Source organism: Muntiacus reevesi, chromosome 22 (assembly GCF_963930625.1).
Source record: "Muntiacus reevesi chromosome 22, mMunRee1.1, whole genome shotgun sequence".
Classification (NCBI taxonomy): Eukaryota; Metazoa; Chordata; class Mammalia; order Artiodactyla; family Cervidae; genus Muntiacus; species Muntiacus reevesi.
The window spans coordinates 12,485,250-12,506,887 of NC_089270.1; positions in this window are offsets into that span (position 1 = coordinate 12,485,250).

Below are 21,638 nucleotides of genomic sequence, written 5' to 3' on the forward strand. Positions count from 1 at the left end.
GCTCAGCATTAGAGGTGGAGGTTGAAGCCCAAGACTGGGGCTGACTGCCTCAGAATCGGAATAAAAATATTCATTTTTAAGACCCAGAACAGAGGCAAGAAACACGAAACCTTTTTCTTGTATTTCCTTAGTCAAATCTTTTAAGGTCATCTTGATGCAATGGACATGAACTTGGGTAAACTTCGGGAGATGGTGAGGGTCAGAGAAGCCTGGAGTGCTGCAGTCCATGGGGCCATGAAGAATCGGACACTGTGGAGATGCTAGAGATCCAAATTTTTATTAGGAACTTCGCAATTTAAAAACACTGGCTTGGACTTCCCTGGTGGTCCAGTGGTTGAGAATGTGCCTGTCAACACAGGGGACATGAGTTTGATCCCTGGTCCAGGAAGATTCCACATGCCAAAGAATCTGCCCACAATGCAGGAGACCCAGGTTCAATCCCTGGGTTGGGAAGATCCCCTGGAGAATGGAATGGCAACTCACTCCTGTACGCTTGCCTGGAGAAGCTTGCTTGGACTGAGAGACCGAACAATAACAACATCCCCTATCTCGCAAACCCTAATCCTTCCTTTACTGGCTAAACCTCAGGACTGGATGAGGACAGAGGCGTTTCTCTCTCTACAGCACCCAAATGATAGCGGGTCTATCTCAGGGCAGGGCGAAGGAGGAAGGGAGAGACAGATCTCCGCTGATGAAAGAGGTCTGGTGATTCCCACTGCCCCTGACTGTATCTCTGGTAGCCTACCCCGCTCCAGGAAGCAGGAATTGGGCAAACAGGTCTTGATAGGTAAGCTGTCCCAGGCTCTGCCCGGCCTCAGGATGGGCTTCCCACCCCCGCCCTCCCCAGAGCCCAGGCCTGGTCAGCACAAAGCTCCGCTGATGCCACTGCAGGAAAGGGGCCTGGGGTGATGAAGGGAGGCTGGAAGCCCAGGTCAGGGCAGCCCAGTGTTCCCAGACCAGCCTGGGTCATGTGGACATCCGACCCCAGGGCCTCGGGGTGTGTCCTAGCCCCTGCTCCAACCGGGGCTCAGGCCAGGGAGAGGGGCACCCGGCCCCACCTAAGGAAGGCGCCGCCTTGCAGAGATTCCAGGCCTGTGGTTTCCCCCTCCTATTTGTAATCATTCGGATGAGGTCAGAATTAAAATCAGTTTCCATGGTGAGAAAGGAGGGAGACACTTAAACGAGCAAACACAGAGAGAAAGGAGAAAAGGGGCAGAGAGGGAGACACGGAGGCGGGGTGGCGGGGAGGAAGAAATAGACACGGCGGGGGGCCGGGCACTGGGCGTGATCGCCAGTAGCTTATTTTAGAGACTGCCCTGACCTGGCATGCTCAGACAGTAAAGAGTCTGCTGCCAATGCAGGAGACCTAGGTTCAGTCCCTGGGTCGGGAAGAGTCCCTTGGAGAAGGGAACGGCAGCCCACTCCAGTACTCTTGCCTGGAGAATCCCTTGAACAGAGCAGCCTGGGAGGCTGCAGTCCACGGGGTCACGAAGAGTCAGACGTGACCAAGCGACTCCCTGACCTGGCGCTTGTGAGAACCAAGAGGACAGGGGTCAGGTGTGGGAGGAGCGGAGAAGAGGCAACCGAGGACCTTTTCCCACCATGTACCTGGGCAGAGGATGGGGAGGAAGGGAAAGAGGAGGGTGCGAGGGTGGGAGAAGACACACAGGAGAGGGAACGAGGGAGCCAAGCGTGGTTGGGGCCCAGAATGACAAAGCAGGTGGAGAGGGGGTGAAGATCACAGCCACCTGAAGGTGGGGGGGCATGGACCAGGAGACCCCCACACACACACCAGCCCAGGCAGGAAGGAAGGAAGACCTGCTACCCTTGACCTTAATCACCATTGCCCTCCCCAGACCCAGGGTCCTGCGACCAAGCCTCTCGGAAAATAGGGCGGGAGAATGTGCAATGGGGGTGGCGATGTGATGATGGCGAGGAGGACTAGAAACCATCTCCCCTGAAGCCCCAGGACCTTCTCCAGCTCAGCTCCCGTCCCCACAAAGTCCCCACTTTGGGGCACTTAGCCGTCACCTGGAGCCCACTGAGTGTGGTTCTGTGGGCTCTTGCACTGTGAAGGATCTTGGTTCACTCATCCACCGATGTCGACACGTGACTCAGAGAGGCTGACAGACTGACCCAAAACCACACAGCTGAGCGGCTGCAGAGCCAGCAGTCAAATCAAGCTCTGGTTTGAGATGACAAAGCTTGCACTTCCCGTGACTTGCCCTACATGACCCTCTCTGAGCCAAGGGTCTGGACAGATGCCCCAGGGGCAATGGGGGCCAAAGGCCACACAGACCCAAACTCCAGTTTGTAGACCCAAGCGCCGATCAGGCTTCTTGGGGGTCTTGTAAAAAGGCACATTCTGCCTTGGCGGTGCTCTAGACGTTGCTGACCATCCCCAGTGAGGCTGCCACTGTTGCTTGGCAACCACCCTCAGAGTAGGGGGGCTCAGCCATCTAGAGGATGGGAGTGGCTCAGGACTGAGTTTCTAGGTTATTCAACCAGGAGCTAGGAAAGTGTGAGAGGACCCCCGAGCCAGATCCAGGGGAGCAGAGAGGGGCAGAGTGAGAAGGAAGAGGGTCCTGGGGTCAGAGGTGTTAGCACCTGTCCCACAGGGAGCCCAAGACAGGAGCAAAGGGAAAGAAGTGCCAGTCAAGCCCACGGGTGGGCATTTGCCTGCAGCAGAGCTGCACAGGGAACACACACTGTTTGGATGCAGACAATCCGGTCTGGGATCCTGGTGGCCCCTGGGCGCTGAGTGACCCTCGGAGAAGCATTTCACCTTTCTGACCCTCAGCCATCTCATCTGTGTAATGGGGAGGAATATACCATCTTCAGAGCGTTCCTGGTGGGACTACAACTAAATCTGCATTCACTTTCCCAGGGATGACACAGCAAAGGACCACAGACACAGGGGTTTAAACCACAGAAAGTTCATCTCTCACAGCTCTGGCAGTGAGAAGTCCAAGGTCAAGGCACCAGCAGACCCTGTGCCTGCTGACGGCTCCAGGAGAGAAGCTGTTCCAGGCCCTTTCACGTTCAACAGCGTTCCTTTCCTTGTGGCCGCATCATCCCCATCTCTGCTTTTGTCTTCACCCGGGCTTCTCCCCAGATCTCTGGCCCAGAGTAGGAACTGTCAGTCCTTGCCCCTCTCTCTCTCCCAGGTGTAGGTGTCAGTTGCCCACTCAGCTCTGGGCCCTAACCCTCCTTAAGGGTAGTAAACGGGCAATCCACCTCTCTCTAAGAGAAAGGCCTAGTGATGAGAAAGAGCCGGAACGCAAAAGGAGCTCAGATCACCCTGCACTGATTCTCAAGCAACTTGCCACCCTTCCTTCCCAAGGCTTCCTCCCAACCTGCCTGAAACCCTGGATTGGAGCTTCTCGGACTGGAGCGTCCTGCCCCAAGAACCGCTTCCTTCCTTGAAGCTCACAGATGCCTTGGGAAGGGAGGGCGCCCTGCAGATCTGTGTGGCTGTTGGCATTTGCAGTTACAGTCCCTGGATCACACACTCCTTTCTGGCCAGCGTCTTCCCAACAGAACCGAACCCACAGTTTCATTGCATCATGCAAGAAGGGACATGGAGTCCCCACCGCCCCTCTGCGCCAACGCCTTCACCTGCCTTATCCCGGGTATTGCTCTCAGCAACTACTTCCCTGTGCAAGAGTCTCCTGGAGGGCTTGCTTGGCCCCAACTCCAGACTTTCTGATTCAGTATCACGTCAAGTGTGGGGCCTACGATCTGCATTGCAGGTGAAGTTGATGTGGGCTGGTCCAGTTGACAATATTGTTCCAAGGCGAGCATCTAAGGTGTTATTATCACCATAGTATAAATGAGAAATGACAAGATTCAGAGAGGTGTAGGGGATTGACCCAAAGCCTCATGGCTCAACCGGGTTGTAATCTCACCTGGATTATGACACCCGTCCCCAGCTGATCTTCCTTGTTCATCATCGACCACCAACAGGTTAGCTGCCCCCACCTCAGGGCCTCTCATCCTGCTCCCACTCCCCCTGCTCCCAGAGCCTCTGCCCCTACAGAGATAGAGGAGGCAACTACAGTGCCAGGTAGGAAGAATGCATTCCTATGAACAGAAGGATCAGCCAAGAGTTCTAGAAACACACAGGAGGGGAGAATCAAGGCTGGCCTCATGGAAGGTCATTTGAGCTGAGTCCTGGAAGATGGCTAAGTGTCTAGGCTGGAGAAAACTTCAACATCATTATGGATCCTCCACCTTCTCAGGAAAGCCCTCTCCCATCCTACCAACCACCTCCCTCAACTCCCCCAAGGACAGAAAGGAGGGGGAAGGGAAGGGAGAAGTGGAAGGAGGAGGGGGGAGCTGGAGCTGGAGGGAGGAGAGGAAAAGGGAGGAGGGAGGAGAGAAGAAGGAGGGAGGGAGGAGAGAAAAAGGAGAAGCGGGGAGGCTGGGTCTCATCAGCGAAGGGCTGCTGCTGCTGCTACTGGGGTCACACCCAGAGCTCTGAAATGCGATGACTTTGCAGACAGCCCCGAAAACCAGTGCAGGTCTGCATGACGGCTGGAGGTTAAACGCAGCCCCAAGGCTCAAGTTGGGAAGCCATTCTTCAATTTCTAATAAAAACCCTGAAGTAGGGATGACACGCGATAAATCAACCATCCACCAGTCCCATCCCGGGATAATCTTTTCAATTATCTGCTTGCTTCATGTGTGCGTCTCCTAAGACGATCAGAAATGTGCAGGGGGGACGCTCGCCCTGACCAGGAGGCCTGAGTGGTGTTCAGCTGATGGGTCCTGCACACCTAGAAGGCCAGGCTGATGGAGTCAGAAGGCAGCTGAGGAGGGAGGCGTCCGGGGACAAAAGGACCTCAGAGAGTCAGGGACCAGGGAACCTGGTCCAGGACTTGCGCCCACCACACGGCACCCCAGGAAAGAAGTCTCTGAGACCCCACTGTGCTCCAGGTGCTAGAGACAGGAGGCCAGGCAAGGTCACTGCCCTCATGGAGCCAGCCTCCCAGTGGGGTAGACAGACACCAGACATGGACCGACAGGGCGTGAGGGAGACAGGCAGAGGGAGACCTGCAGAAGTGCTCCAGGAAGGCCTCTCTGAGGAACTGAAATCTGAACTTCTCCAGTCGCCTCTACCAAAAAAACTGAGTGACCTGGAGGAGGTTATTCAACCTCTCTGGACCTGTGTGAAGGCTCTGCAAAGGGGAGGAGACACCAGCACGTGGGAGGGGCTGTAGAAGAGTGAGTTTGCTTCCCAGTTGCCTCTTTGCTCACCCCTGCTGCCCAAATTCTACTCCCCCAAGAAGCGCTGCTTCTGCTACTGCTCCTCCCAGGAGCCTTCCCTGATTCCCAAGTGGAGCATCTCTGTGGGCCCCTCAGTACCTGGCCTTCCCCTCTTTGAAGTATCCTCCCTTTCTCTTAAGCCTCAAGGGCATTTCCATTCATGTTTTTTCAGCCCTACAAGACTGAGAACTCCGTAGGGCCAGGGTCCTCATCTAACTTGACCTTGTGGGCCCTGCAGACCTAGAAAAGGATGTGGTTCAGAGTCTGCTGCCTATTGCCCTGATGGGTCGATGTCTGTTGCCCTGATGGGTGGATGGCTGGGTGGATACATGGATGGATGAATGATGGAAGGATGGATGGATGGGTGGATGATGGAGGGATGGATGGATAGATAAATGGATGCCAGGATGGGTAGATGGATGGATGAATGATGGAAGGATGGATGGGTAAATGATAGAAGGTTAGATGGATAAATAAATGACAGGATGAGTAGATGGATGGACGGATGAATGATGGAAGGATGGATGGATGGGTGGATGATGGAGGGATGAATGGATAGACAAATGGATGACAGGATGGGTGGGTGGATAAATAGATGAAGGAGGGATGAATGGGTGGATGGCTGATCAGCTGGGTGACTAAATGAGTGGATGAATAAAAGTCAAGACTTGAGGAAACAAGAAGACCAGAATTAAGGACGCTGGGGAGAGTGGCTTTGCTGAGGAGGAGGAATATTTCTTTCTCAAAGACAGGAGAAAATTTTTTCCAAGGAGTACAAAGGGAAGTTGAGAAAACACCTTCCTTTTGCCCTTCATTTATTCAAACATTTGTTTGGCACTATGCTGGGTTCTAAAGAAACAGGGTTCATGGCCAAACAGTGAAAGCAACAAGTGAACAGGCAGTGACTACGTGCTGCGGTCAGCATTATTTGAGCAGAACATTTAGGAGGCTTCGGGGAAGAGCCACTCACCGCCCGCTGGTTGACACAAAGAAGGTTGCTAACAGGGCTCCCCATCGCCAGGTGATGCTGCTTTCTAAGCAGCCTCAGCTCTTGGCAGCGAGGTGGTTTGGCACCATTTCTTTGCCACCTCTGGCAAGCCTGCCCATGCCTGAGCCCCAACTCTGGAGCTGATGCCTGGCTTCCCTGGGGACTGCCATTTGGCAGAGGCTTACAGAGGCGGGGGGTTTCTTCAGCTGTTTGATCTACACGGGGGATGGAATTACTCTCCCTCATCTTGGGTCTGAGGAACAGGTAGCCCAGGAAGGTGTGGTGTCTTCCCCAAGGTCACCTGGCTGGAGAGGGGCTGGAATTCACACCCAGGACAGCGTGACCCCAACCCCCTTGCCCTTCACACTAGGCTGTGCCGCTCCTCTGCGTGGATGTCCCGTCCCCGTTGCTAAGGGTAACCTCCCTCCCGGCCCAGCAGTCACCCCTCCTGGAGCGTGATTCTTGCACCTGACATCATAATCCTCTGTGACATCTTAATCAGCTCCCAGGCAACTGACAGGGCCCACGGGGAGCAGCCAGAGCAGCGGTATTAAGGCCCAGTGAGTCAGCATGGCTTGGACTGAGCCCACCCGCCCCGCCTCAGCCTTAACCCTAGCCTGCCCACCCCAGTCCCTGGGGACAGTGGTTGGTTCTCGAGTCAGATCCATGCTTTTCTACTGAATCTTTCCAAACATCAACGTCCTCCTCTGTAAAACGGGTCTAAGTGTGCCCATCGGCTATTGCACAAAACCGCACTGCGTCCCCTTCAAGGCTGTGCTGTGGCCATCATTCTGCTCTGGGGTTACTGCTGTCAGAGCCCAGATGTCCAGCAGCACCACAGAGCTCCCTGGGCACAGAGGGGGGACACACACATCCTGCGGTGAATTGTACATGCCCCCCCAAAGACACTGAAGCCCTAACAGCCCAGCCCTGTGAAGGGGACCTTACCTGAAAACAGCATCTTTGCGGATGTGATCAAGATGAAATTGCACTTCATCCATAGGACTGCTGTCCTTGTAAGAACAGAGGAACTCGGACATAGAGAGGGAAGACGATATGGACACAGACAGGAGACAGGGCATGCAGCTGGAAGTCAAGGACTGGCAGTGGCCACGAGGCCAGGAAGAGACAAAGAAGGATTCGACCCAGAGTCTTAGAGAAAGTGTCGCCCTGCCAACCAACACCTTGATCTCCGGCTTCTAGCTTCTAGAACCGTGAGAAAGCAAATTTCTGTCTTAAGCCATGCCTTCTGTGGTATCGATACTTTGTTACACTGCCCTAGGAAACAAACAGGCCAACTTCAAGTTGAAGTCTACTGTATGGTGAGGATGCTGCTTTGCTGAGTGACTTTCAGCAAGTCGCCCAACCCATTCTCCCAGAACCAGTGGGGCCACGAGGCCACCTTGCAGGTCGGACTTGAAGAGCACGGGGCATCCAGTCTGTGAAGCGCGAGCACAGTAGATGGGATTTCTGGTGCCCTGGCAGGATTCCATAGCATTGATTTTTATCTTTTAAGTTCTCTTTGGGAAGCCCTGAGTTGCTACTCAGGAGCACCCCAGTAGACAGGAGAAGGAGGCTGAGCTTCAAGTCTCCTCTTTGAAGACCCCCATCCCACCCCAGGGGTTTGCACATGCACAGCAAAGCCAGGCGGAGCAGGAGGGAGGAGCCACTTTGATGGACCTTCATCTCCTCCTCCAGCTCATCTTCCTGCCACTCTCCCTTTGATCTGGAGACCCGCCCTTGCAGAAACCCAGCCTCTGGCTTGGGATTGTTCTGCCTAAAATGCACCAGCTGAGCAGAGGGAACCTGCCTCCCTCACCTTTGATGTCAGAGCACATGTGGGGAGGGCCCAATCACAGGGGCTCTTAATGAGGGGCAGGGTGGGGGGTGGCGGGCAAGGAGGCCAGGCAAAAGTTTGGTTTCCTTTCCTTTTATTTCACAAGCCTCTGCAGTCTTCCCCTCGCCGCCCTCTCCCCCCCCCCAAAGTGACAACTTCCTCCTTTTTTGCAAAGTTCAAGTCCTCACTCACCCTCCAGTAGCTGAGTGACCTTGGGCAAGCTACCCCATCACGTCACCCCTCACCCTTTTGACCACCCAGGAAACAGAGACCACAGTGTGAACCCCACGCAGCCAGGAGGATTAAACGAGATCATGTATGAAAAGTCTGTACACCATGGGTGTTTGGCAAGTTTCACGGAGGTAATTACTTCATGAATATCCTACAGGTGCCTGAGGTCAGAAGCAAACAGTTCACTAAGCTCCTGGCCGCAGACCACAGCCTCTTATTTTTCCCTGTTTTCCCATCTGTTGAATGAATGGGTTAATAGTGCCTGGGTGTAAAGGTTGTTGGGTGTGATAAGATAATTAAAACACTTTACACAGAGCCAACATCACTTACTTCTCTGCCTTCCCTTCTCACTGCCTTTCTTTGTATCCTAACGCCAAATCCTAACGTTAGTCCAGAAAATTCTTCCGAATTTGCCTTTCAAAATGTAAAGTCTCTAAGACACCCTCACAGGCAAGAAGAGGCTACAAAAGTCACTGCCTCATCACAGGAGACTCTCAGGGAAGGCTTCTCCTCTCTGCACTCAGAAGGGAGAACCCACACGCCTGCCTGTGATCTGGGGAGAGGCGTGGGGGGCTGGCTTTTGTTTTTCTGGAAGGGTTTATAAACACAGGATAATGAGGGCTTGAGAAGGCAGTTTTAATGACTATTATTGCTGGGAAAACAGCGTCCATGGAAGGCCACACTGGCCCATGCCCTCCCCTGACCAGAAGCTCAGAGTGTCTGGGAACGCCAGAGGGTAGGCAGGGTTGCCACAGAGCCTCAGGGTCACCTTTTCAGTCTCCAAATGCTAAACAACCTACCGTTTCCTCCCCCACCTGCCTCTGCCCTTCCTCTTGTTCCCAACTGGACTGGCTTATTCTCCTCCTCCTCTGCTCAGCATGTGCAAATGCTGTCCAGGACCCTGACTTTGAGCTAGAAACTGTCCTCAGGTCACTGTGGGGTGCAAAGAACATGGGCTTGGAGGGATGCTCTCTCTAGATATTGGCCAACCCAGGCCACTGTACCTCTAGGGATGCTGGCTTTCTCACCTAGTAAAGAGGCACAGCAGTGCCAACCTCCCAGGTTTGGAGGAGTCCACCTTCTGGGGTCACTGTGATGGCAGAAATAAACTGCCAGATTACTCACTCCATCTCAGCACTTAAGAGGCATTCCTATTCATTTCATCCTCCCCCAGAATGAGAAAGGGAGTGGGGGGTGGGGAGGCACAAAGCTGGAAGGGGTGGAGCTGGGAACTGAACCCAAGGAGCAAGCTACTAGAGACCGCTCAGAGTTCCAAAGGTGCTTCCACCTGCGCTCCCCCACTCGCCTTTCCCCCTTCCCCATGAGAGCCAGGCCTCCCCTTACCTGGCAGTCAGGCTTCGGGCTGACTCTGGTTACTGGGAGGCTCCAAGGGGTCTGTTTAAACAAGTGTGTCTGAGCAGGAAAATCAAACAGACAGGCACCCTCTGGGGCCGCCGGGGGACCACCGAGGGTACCACGCCTGAACCCGATAAGCCCAGATCTATTTTCACTTAATTGGGCTGCGACCCAGGACCCACCATTGGATCAGATAGGAGGTCTCTGTGAGGATGGAAAGGGTCCCTTTCAGGTCGGGTTGGAATGGGAAGTCCAAGAGGGTTGGGGGCACCAGTGCCCCAGTTGGGGAGGGGCCCTTTGAGAGTTTGTTCATTTCTGCAGGAAAGGTTGGGGAGGAGGCTGTCCAGAAAGATTTCTCTTCTACTAGGGAGGCCGGGGGAGGAAAATTCAGCCTTTCCGGAAGGGTGGAGCCTCTGGGTGAAAGATGCCTTGTCACATCCTCCCAGCATCCTGCAGTCCGCACAGTGAGTGTCAGAACACCCAGGGAGAAACAGGCAGCCAGGGAAGGTCCCGCAGGGTGGAGGCGACCAGCTGGCTAGGGGCACGCCGCTGGACTTGGACTCCACGGAGGGCTTCCTGAGCGACACCATGAGCCTACTGTCAGATCTCTCTGGGCCTTGGCTTCTTCAGAGGAAGGGTAACTTATTGTCGTTCAGCCCTCAGTCGTGTCCGACTCTTTGTGACCCCATGGACTGCAGCACGCCAGGCCTCCCTGTCCTTCACCATCTCCCAGAGTTTGCTCAGACTCATGTTCATTGAATCAGTAATGCCATCCAACCTCTCATCCTCTGTCATCCCCTTCTCCTGCCTTCAGTCTTTGCCAGCATCAGGGTCTTTTCCAATGAGTTGGCTCTTTGCATCAAATGGCCAAAGTAGTGCAGCTTCAGCTTCAGCATCAGTCCTTCCAGTGAATATTCAGGACTGATTTCCTTTACAATTGACTGGTTTGATCTCCTTGCTGTCCAAAGGACTCTCAAGAGTCTTCTCCAGCACCACGATTTGAAAGTATCAATTCTTCCATGCTTAATCTTCTTTATAGTCCAACGCTCACATCTGTACATGACTACTAGAAAAACCGTACCTTTGACTATAGGGACATTTGTCAGCAAAGTGATGTCTCCTTTTTAAGACACTGTCTAGGTTTGTAATAGCTTTCTTTCCAAGGAGCAAGTGTCTTTTAATTTCATGGCTGCAGTCACCATCTGCAGTGATTTTGAGAACTCAACTCCAAGTTTAAAGAGGTTTAAACTTGGCAGGGCCAGCAACTGAGTGTTCTTTATATACATACATACATATATATATATATATATAATTTGTATTTATTTAGCTGCACCAGACCTTAGTTGCGACATATGGGATCTAGTTCCCTGACCAGGGAGTGTTTTTTTATTTTTATTTTTTTATTTTTTTTTTTTTCCATTTTCCAAATATTTTATTAAAGATTAATCTGTCAACATATGAGGATGAAAGTTTTAGGTATTTCTGTTTATCTTTTAGTACATATTGGAAGAGTTCAACCTCCTTAAGTTATAATATAAGGTATTTCTAAGTTTATTCACTTCTTTTATTTTTTTAAGGTTATCCACTTCTAACTATATGAGTCCATCTTTAATCAGATTAGAGTTATCATTTTCCTATTTTTACAAAGAAAGTAAGCTTCTAACATTTTGTAGACTGTTCTTTTTTTTTTTTTTTTTTTTTTTTTTTTCACTAGATGATTTATTGATTTATTGGAACAATTTAAATGACAATGGAAAGAAGCCTTTTTCTCCCACAGTTTCTTCAGTTTTCTGTGATGAGTGTTTTCTTCCACTCCCAGACGTTCATATTCTTTCCAAATGCGGCACAGAGAGTTAAGGTTACTTCATGGGTCACTTGGCTGATGGCTGTGCCTCCTCAAGGTAGTCTGAAGGCTCTGACTTTCTTTTTTTTTTTTTTTTTTTTAATATTATTTTATTAGTTGGAGGCCAATCACTTTACAACATTTCAGTGGGTTTTGTCATACATTGACATGAATCAGCCATATAGTTACATGTATTCCCCATCCCGATCCCCCCTCCCACCTCCCTCCCCACCCGACTCCTCAGGGTCCTCCCAGTGCACCAGGCCCGAGCACCTGACTCATGTATCCCACCTGGGCTGGTGGTCCGTTTCACCATAGATAATATACATGCTGTTCTTTCAAAACATCCCACCCTCACGTTCTCCCCCAGAGTTCAAAAGTCTGTTCTGTATTTCTGTGTCTCTTTTTCTGTTTTGCATATAGGGTTATCACCACCATCTATCTAAATTCCGTATATATGTGTTAGTATACTGTAATGTTCTTTATCTTTCTGACTTACTTCACTCTGTATAATGGGCTCCAGTTTCATCCATCTCATTAGAACTGATTCAAATGAATTCTTTTTAACGGCTGAGTAATATTCCATGGTGTATATGTACCACAGCTTCCTTATCCATTCATCTGCTGATGGGCATCTAGGTTGCTTCCATGTCCTGGCTATTATAAACAGTGCTGCGATGAACATTGGGGTGCACGTGTCTCTTTCAGATCTGGATTCCTCAGTGTGTATGCCCAGAAGTGGTATTGCTGGGTCATATGACACAACAACCCAAAACCTATGGGACACTGTAAAAGCAGTGCTAAGGGGAAGGTTCATAGCATTACAGGCACACATCAAGAAACAAGAAAAAAGCCAAATAAATAACCTAACTCTACACCTAAAACAATTAGAGAAGGAAGAAATGAAGAACCCCAGGGTTAGCAGAAGGAAAGAAAGCTTAAAAATTAGGGCAGAAATAAATGCAAAAGAAACTAAAGAGACCATAGCAAAAATCAACAAAGCTAAAAGCTGGTTTTTTGAAAAAATAAACAAAATTGACAAACCATTAGCAAGACTCATTAAGAAACAAAGAGAGAAGAACCAAATTAACAAAATAAGAAATGAAAAGGGTGAGATCACAACAGACAACACTGAAATACAAAGGATCATAAGAGACTACTACCAGCAGCTCTATGCCAATAAAATGGACAACTTGGATGAAATGGACAAATTCTTAGAAAAGTATAACTTTCCAAAACTGAACCAGGAAGAAATAGAAGATCTTAACAGAGCCATCACAAGCAAGGAAATCGAAACTGTAATCAGAAATCTTCCAGCAAACAAAAGCCCAGGACCAGATGGCTTCACAGCTGAATTCTACCAAAAATTTAGAGAAGAGCTAACACCTATCTTACTCAAACTCTTCCAGAAAATTGCAGAAGAAGGTAAACTTCCAAACTCATTCTATGAGGCCACCATCACCCTAATTCCAAAACCAGACAAAGATGCCACAAAAAAAGAAAACTACAGGCCAATATCACTGATGAACATAGATGCAAAAATCCTTAACAAAATTCTAGCAAACAGAATCCAACAACATATTAAAAAAATCATACACCATGACCAAGTGGGCTTTATCCCAGGAATGCAAGGATTCTTTAATATCCGCAAATCGATCAACGTAATACACCACATTAACAAATTGAAAGATAAAAAACATATGATTATCTCAATAGATGCAGAGAAAGCCTTTGACAAAATTCAACACTCATTTATGATTAAAACTCTCCAGAAAGCAGGAATAGAAGGAACATACCTCAACATAATAAAAGCTATATATGACAAACCCACAGCAAGCATCACCCTCAATGGTGAAAAATTGAAAGCATTTCCTCTGAAATCAGGAACAAGACAAGGATGCCCACTCTCACCACTACTATTCAACATAGTGTTGGAAGTTTTGGCCACAGCAATCAGAGCAGAAAAAGACATAAAAGGAATCCAGATAGGAAAAGAAGAAGTGAAACTCTCGCTGTTTGCAGATGACATGATCCTCTACATAGAAAACCCTAAAGACTCTACCAGAAAATTACTAGAGCTAATTAATGAATATAGTAAAGTTGCAGGATATAAAATTAACACACAGAAATCCCTTGCATTCCTATACACTAACAATGAAAAAACAGAAAGAGAAATTAAGGAAACAATACCATTCACCATTGCAACAAAAAGAATAAAATACTTAGGAGTATATCTACCTAAAGGGAGTGTTTTTTTAAAAGGCCATTCAAGAACTATTTGATCAGTGCTGAAATCAACTGTTTTCACCCTTGAGCCCAGGGCTCAGGTCTCCGGCCCTAATGGGTCGGGCCTGATACTCTGGGTTAAGGGCCCGGCTTATGCTGAAGATCAGACACTGTCTTCTGGTCATCCATTCACCTCCCCTCTAAAGTGTCCCCCCTATGCCTGGCCCAGTCTTAGTCCCGCGGGCCCACACAAGCTTGTTCTGGGGAGCCACCCCAGAGGGCACTCTCAGGCATCAGAGCTGGGCAGCTGGAAGCAGCAGGTGCTGTGAGTGGGCCAGGCTTTGCAGCCTGCTCTGCCCTTTCCCCACCGGGAAGTCCAGAGCAGGGGTTTCCGGAGTGAGGTCCATCCATGCAGTGGGGGGCCCCGAAAATCCCCTGGGTGCCATGGGAAATCTTAGAACACCTTGTTTTTGTGAGCTTTTGCTCATTGCTGTTGTTGTTTAGTCTATCAGTTGTGTTCTGTTCTTTGGCGATTCCATGGACTATAGCCAGGCTCCTCTGTCCAGGGAATTCTCCAGGCAAGAATACTGGAGTGGGTTACCATTTCCTTCTCCAGGAAATCTTTCCCACCCAGGGACCGAACCAGTGTCTCCTGCACTGGCAGCTGGGTTCCTCACCACCCAGCCACCTAGCAAGCCTGTTTTTGCTTATGTAAACTACTTTACTTCATCGTTCCCCTATGTGAAGTGCAAGTAGCTCAGTCGTGTCCTCCTCTTTGCGACCCCATGCACTACACAGTCCATGAAATTCCGCAGGCCAGAATATTGGAGTGGGTAGCCTTTCCCTTCTCCAGGGGATCTTCCCAACCCAGGGGTAGAACCCAGGTCTCCCACATTTTAGGCAGATTCTTTACCACCTGAGCCACAAGGGAAGCCCAAGAAGACTGGAATGGGTACTCTATCCCTTCTCCAGGGGATCTTCCCAACCCACGAATCGAACCGGGGGTCTCCTGCATTGCAGGCGGATTCTTTACCAACTGAGCTATGAGGAAAGACCTTCCCCTATGTAAACCCGGGTTAAAAATAGAGTTGCTGCCAAGATTCAAAGAATTAAGTCACCCTCAGAGCTCAGAAGACTGCTTTGCAATAGTCATTGCTGTATTAACTATTATTAATATTAATAGGATTTATGATTCCCCATCTTGGCATTTGTCTCCTCAGTTTTCCAGTTTCCTTGGATTCAGATCCTCCTCACGCAGTCTCAGGGAGGGGGGCAAAGAGGACCTCAGGCGTCCATAGCACGGATGCAGCAATTGAGGTCCCGGCAGGGGGTCGTCATTCATCCTGTAACGAGCGCCAAAGCCCCTAGGCAAGCCCAGAGTCCAGAGGGGCGTGGCGTGGCGAGGGGCGTGGCCCCAGAAAAAGTCGTGACCCTGCCCCTTCCTAGAGCTTCAGGAACCTGCGGGTCTGAGATTCCAGCCCGAAACCAGCTGGCAGTGGGGGGAAAGCAGAACGGAATCAAAGCCTCGAGCATTTACAACCTCCACGGCCCGTCTCCCCCGTGCAGAGGCTGAGCGAGGCACAGCAATGACTTCCCCTCGTCCCTACATGGGTGGTGCCGCGAACGTGCGCTGTGACACCCTTCCCAGTTCCCGGGTCCCCAGGCTCAGCTGCGCGGCCCGGAGTGTGCTGCTTCAGTTCTCGTTTCTTCTCATCTGGGAAGGAGGACGGCCACCTCGGGAGTTGTGATGATGCATTGAAAGCGCCTAGCACAGAGGCGGTGCTCAGTCAAAGCGGGTCCCTCCAGCCTGCCTGGCTCCAAGAACCTAACCCTGCCTGGCCTAGGGTGCCCCTGCTCCGGCCCTCACTGGAGAGGCGGGACAGACGCTCCCCGAACCTCCCAGGGCCAGAGTGCGCCAGTGCGTGCGTGCTAAGTCGCTTCACTCGTGTCCGACTCTGTGCGACCCTATGGACCGCAGCCTGCTAGGCTCCTCTGTCCATGCGATTCTCCAGACAAGTGTACTGGAGCGGGTCGCCATGCCCTCCTCCAGGGGATCTTCCCAACTAGGGGTCTCTTACATCCATCTGCACTGGCAGGCGGGTTCTTTACCACTACCACCACCTGGAAGCCCTATTTGCAAATGAGTCCTCGCAAATAGACAAGGACTTCTGCAAGGTCGCAGAGATGCAAGCCACTGGGGACAGTTGGAACGTCCGGGGTTTCCTGGCCTTCCTGAGGGCGGGACGGATGAGTACTGGGTAAGGGGCTGGGCTTTCCGGATGGCTCAGGGATAGAAGAACCCGCCTGTGAATGCAGGCCACACCGGTTCCATCCCTGGGTGGGGAAGAACCCTGGAGGACGAAATGGCAACCCACTCCAGTATTCTTTGCCTGGGAAATCCCATGGACAGAGGAATCTGGGGCGGGAGGTGGCGCTACAGTTCGTGGGGTCAAAAAAGAGTCGGACACGACTTAGTGACTGAACAACAAGAAAGGAGTTGGACAGCCTACACTTTAGTGCCAGTTCTGTCCGTTTCTAGCTCAGAGACCAAGCGGAAATGCCTCCTCTGGGTCTCAGTTTCCCCGTCTATAGAGTGTGTGTTCCCTAGCGCACCGGTTGAGTGACTCCTGCAGGCTGGAGGCTTTCCCGCCTGTGTCTCCCAGAGCCTCCGCCCTCCGCCCTACCCAGGAGGGCAGCGCCCAGCTCGTTTTAAATGACCGAACAGCCCTCCTTCGTGCCCACCGGCAAGGAAAGCGAGGTCCAAAGATCGCAAAGGTGGAAAGACAACAGTGGAGGGCAGAGGCGGGTCATTGCCTTTTCCAGAAGGCGGAGGGTAGTAAGGGCCGGAGCGCAGGGACGTGGGGCGGCCTGGCTGGGCCCCTCCCAGCCCTTAGGTCGGTCCTGAGTAGCCAGGAGGGAACTGGCTGGGGTCGGGTCTAAGCGCCCCAGGCTGGGTCAAGGACTTGGAGCAGGACTTCGCTCTACAGAACCTCTCCTCCCCAGTTCTCGACGGTTCTGGTGGGTTCCCCGGCCACTCCTGCCTCCTCCCCAGCGTGCTCTGCATTGGCTCCGCGTTTCCACCGTCAGTTCTGGGACGCTGGGGGTGAAGGAGTCTGAGCGATACCTTGGAGGTCTGCTGACCCTAGTGGGTGCCCACGCTGGGCACCTTCTGGGCTCTGCCACTTCCCTTTTGCATCCTTCCGAGTACCCTAGAAGGAAGGGACCTTGTAAGGTCCAGACGGGGAAACCGAGGCTCCGAAGAGAAACGACCAGCCTGGAGCAGGGGGTGGCAGGGCCGTGCTAGGGCCCGGAGGAGAGCTTCCTGCCGTTCCCGAAGGTGCCAACTGCAGCTCCAGAAATGGGAAACGGGCGGGCGGGGGAGGCGAGAGAATAAGAGAAAAACCTCGGAGAAGGGGGTGGGGAAGAGACTTGGTGACAGAAACAGAAGGACCCAGAGACGGCAGAGAGGTGAAGAGATCTCTCCGAAGAGACCAAGAGAAACACGCTGAGGCAGAGACCCGCCTCCGAGACAGCTGAGAAACACGGAGGGCGAGAAGGAGGACGCAGAGAAGGAAAAGTTAGGGGCCCAAGCCAAAGAGGAGCAGAAGTGGGACTCGCGGGGAGAAGGGGGCTCAGGGGCCTCCCAGGCCGCCTAGCCCCACCCAACCCTCATCCCCGTGGCTCCTCTCCACTCCCCGGGACCCCTCCCGGCCCGCGCGCGCTCGACCCAGCCACGGTGGGGTGCCTGCCGCACTTCGGAGGACACTCCCTGAATGCCCGCCTCTCGCCCCCTTCGACTGCTCTCTTTTTCCCCTCTCAGCGCCGGGCTTCCTAGGCATCCCGAACTCGCCTTCCATTCCACTTCATATTTAGGTCCTTCAAGAGTCCCCGGATGGCAGAGGCTCTTCGGCTTCTCGGCATCGCTGTATCCAGGGCTGTGATCCTCCGCCATCCCCGTGGCTGAGTGTCTTTTTTGCTCTGTCTGTTGATGACTGTTCCTGGCCATCTCCGCCCTGATCTGGTTCCCCCGCTCAGCCTCTTTTCCCGGGTGGTCGAGCTGGGGGTGAAATGTGAAGTTCCCCACCTGGAACGTACCTGGGGCTACCTTCCATTCGAGGGGCAGGGCCGCCCATGCCATCCCACGCCCTCCTGCAGGAGAGGAATTGGCAAGCCCAGAGGAAAGCTCCAGACCCCCCAGCCCCACCTCGGATGCCTCAGATGTGCTCAAAGCGCTGGGAACCTGCCACAGTGTGGAGGAGTCGCGCGGTGTGGCCTCTTCCGGAGGGCCAACAGCGTTATCTGCGCTGAGCAACAGAGGACCCATTTTAAAGCCAGCAAATCGAGGCTCAGGAAAAAAGAAAAAAAAAAAAAAGTCCTCGGTCTTTGGTTGGTGAATCAGCTCACAGCCCAGTTGTCTTTTCTCTGAGAGACCTTAGATTCTCTACATTTAATAAATTCATGGGAAAACTGGACCATTTTCAAAATTCGAGAAGGTGGTGGGCAGCGGGGAGGGGAGCCGCAGGAGAGAAGTGTAGTAAGTGATGGATCAAAACCCATTTCCCTGATTGAGGGAGGCGGTGCCATCAAATCCCGACAGCACCCTCTGGGTTTTAGAGCATCTCCTGTTTTGAAAGCTCCCTGAGAGAGACTGCTGCAGAGTGAAAAGAGTGGATTGGGGGCTCAGACCCACCCGGGTCCAGATCCTGGCGCCACTGCTACCTAGCTGTGTGACCCTGGGCAAGATACTTAGCCTCTCTGATTCTGTTTGCTCATCTGGAAAGAGTGGGAAAGCCTATAATAATACCTATCTCCCAAAGTAAAGAGGATTAAAACGGATAAAGTTTGTGAAACCTCTGACAAGAGTCCTGACACCCAGCTCAAAAAAAGTCAATTCTCTTCCTCCCACTCCTTCCAATCCCCTGCCCCTCCAGGCCCCTACCGGAACTGAGAGGGGGCCCTCGGTGGGCAGAGCTTGGAGGTGGGGGGTGGGGGGGTGGGGAGGGCGAACCTTCTTTGGCCCAGGGTGGGCAGAGCCAGGATGGAAGATGTTTGGTCGGCCCCTGGAGCCTCGGGGTCTGCCTGACATCTCTGGGCTTAAATAACCGTGCGCCTTTGTTATTCGTCGGCAGCAAAGTGGTTCGTTACGCCTGATTGGTCTAATTGCTTTGAAATGGGATATATTATCTATAATTATAGAGCTCTAGGAGGAGCCGGCCGGCCTCCGCTTTCATCTTCCCCAAGTGCACCCTCATGTCGCGATCACATTAATTTGGGCCATTTGAAAGGGGGGCCCACTGTCTCCCCCCACAGATCTACACCCCTCACCCTCTTCCGAATTTAAAGACACAAGGAAGCCCAGGCCCGGTCCGGAGGAAAGAAGCAAGGGGGGAGGGGATGGAAGGGCGGGAAGGGGAAGAAGCTGGGAGTCGGACTTGTCGATTTCTCTCTGGCGCCGGGTAAAATGCACTGCACTTGGGCAGTTCCACTGCACAAGTGGGGCCCGCTTAAGCGGAGGAATGGCAAGAAGAAAATATTTTTTACAACCAGTTTTTTTTTTTTTACTTTGTATTAAAAAGGGCACCCAAAACTCTTAAATGGCCTAAGTTCTGCCCAGGTCCCAGGCAAGCAGAAAGCTTTTTTGCTCCGCTGTGGATATTCAGGCAATAACTGAAGACTCCCTGGAGTTCTGAGCTCTCCAGTGTCTTTCTCTGGAAAGCTGTGAACTCTTCCCAAAGGATTCCATCAGTGACTCCGTTTCCCAAACCTCGGACTCCCAGGCGCTCACTTCTAGGAGACAGAGGCCAATAGGCGGGAGAACTGGGGTCGGGAGGCCCCCCTTCGCAGGTTGGGGGATCCCCTGGTCGTGCTGTCTACTTGTCAACCCCCCTCCATTCCCATGACAAAATACCTCCCCTCTCTCCCCCTCCGTCGCCCTCCTGAAGACTGGTGAATTCCCACCAAAATAAATCGTTCCGGGTAATCGGTTTTCATAGCACATTCATTCTATTAAAGAGGACTGTTTGGGGCTCGCTAATTGCCGGGGGATCCCACTGAGCTGCACATTTTTAAAAAATGCACGCGGGACTCCTGGGTCGAGGCCACAAAATGCATTGGGAAACGGGGGAGGGGGCGTAAACAAAAACCCGACGGAGGTGACAACGAATGCCAGAAGTGAGGGATCTTGCTGCGGGCTCTTCGAACCCGCCGCGCCAACACCTAGATAAAGACGGCGGTCTCTAAGACGGGATGCCTCGCCAAAGGAATCTTTGCCCATGAGGAGGGGGGGAACCTAAAAACACCACTTTTCCTCGGCCGCCACACAGTCCTATAAAATAGGCGTGGGGGGGGGGCGGCCGGATTGGTGGGGAGAAGGGGGAAGAACACCACCAAACCAGTTGCCCAGAGAGTGGCTGCAGGACAAGCCGTCTTTAGGATCCGAAAGGCGGACTCCCAGCGGCGGCGCGGGGAGTGCTTTAAGATGCCCCGGAACAAGGGGAGAAGGAGCGATGCGGGAGGGGAGGGGAGCGGAGTGCAAGAGCGTGGAAGCCGAACGCCAGTCCCCGAGCTTTATCTGCGGCGAGCCAGCCTTGCCCTTGCCAGGCATGAATTACAACCCGGCTTTCTGGGCTGCCGCGGCCACGCCGAAAAATGCCGGCAGTAGAAGCGCCTGGGGGCTAGTGCTGGCGGCGAGATAACAGGCGCAGCCCCCCGGCCCTGTCAGCTCCTGGAACCCGCCAACCGGGAAATCCGAAAAGGCCCAGACAAAAAAATCAACGCAGAGAAGGCGCTCTCTCACTGCCGCCAACATGTGCCCTTCCTTCCGCGGGAACCACACGCCCCGGCAGAGAGATATTTTGTTCCTTTTCTCAAAGTCCCTTCTCTGAGGCCGTGGGCATCCTTTCCCCTACCCCGCAGCCCAGGGGCGGATCGGTGGAAGATCCGGCGGTATTCCGAGCACGGATTCCACGTGGAATCCACCGCTCTGCACCCCTTTTCCTCCGCAGACATTCTTCCCGCCGTTTCCGAGCCAGAGGAGACACGAACCCAGGCCGAACCTAAAAAAAAAGAGGCTATGGGGTTCGGGCCGGGCTCGCGAAACCCAGGGACCGGCGGCAGGGCCGTGGGCTGCGGGCGCAGGCGGTTTGCTCCCAGGAGGCGGGGGCGCGCGACTTCAAGGGCCCCTGCGCCGGCTGCTGCCTTTGATCCGGCCGCCGCTGGCGCCTAAAAACAACATCCTCGTCTGCCTATTAGGCGAGCAGAGGGGTCGTGACAGATTGTTTATCCCCGCAATTAGCGATGCGGCCCTTCTCCCGCCGCCCGGGCCGCCCGGCCCGCGGCCTGGCCTGGCCTGGCTGCACCCGCCGGACACAGTTTTGAGCCTCCTCTGCGCCTCGCGCCTGCACTGTTGGGGTTCGAGCCCCAGCTCCGCCCTAAAGCCCTAAAGCAGGGGAGGAGGTGGTCTTATCTGGCGGACTCCAAGGGGATACTCCTTTGAAGTTGTTTTTGCTGATGTGCATTTTCTAATGAGAAAGTTCTGATATATAGCAGATTCTCAAAGTGATCTGGAAGCCAAACTTTTTGAGATGCGAGCCGAGGGCGGAACAAAATCAAGTCCCAACAGAAAGTCGCACTGATCGATTTGAAAAGGTTGACCTCAACAGCCTAGGGGCGTCGGTTGTCTCTCCTTCTTCAAGCCCCTAGTGCAGAATGAAATTCCCGCGTGCCTGTCCCAGGGAGAATTTAATTGGAAATGTGGGTGATAGAAGTTGGTCATCCCGACTGGGAGCCTCGCTGAGTGTCAGTTCCTATAGCTCTAAAGTGGGAGTATATGGCCTTTTATCCTTGAACCCTCAAGCAAACCTCCGGGGCCTAGGTTTCTTGGCCTGGAG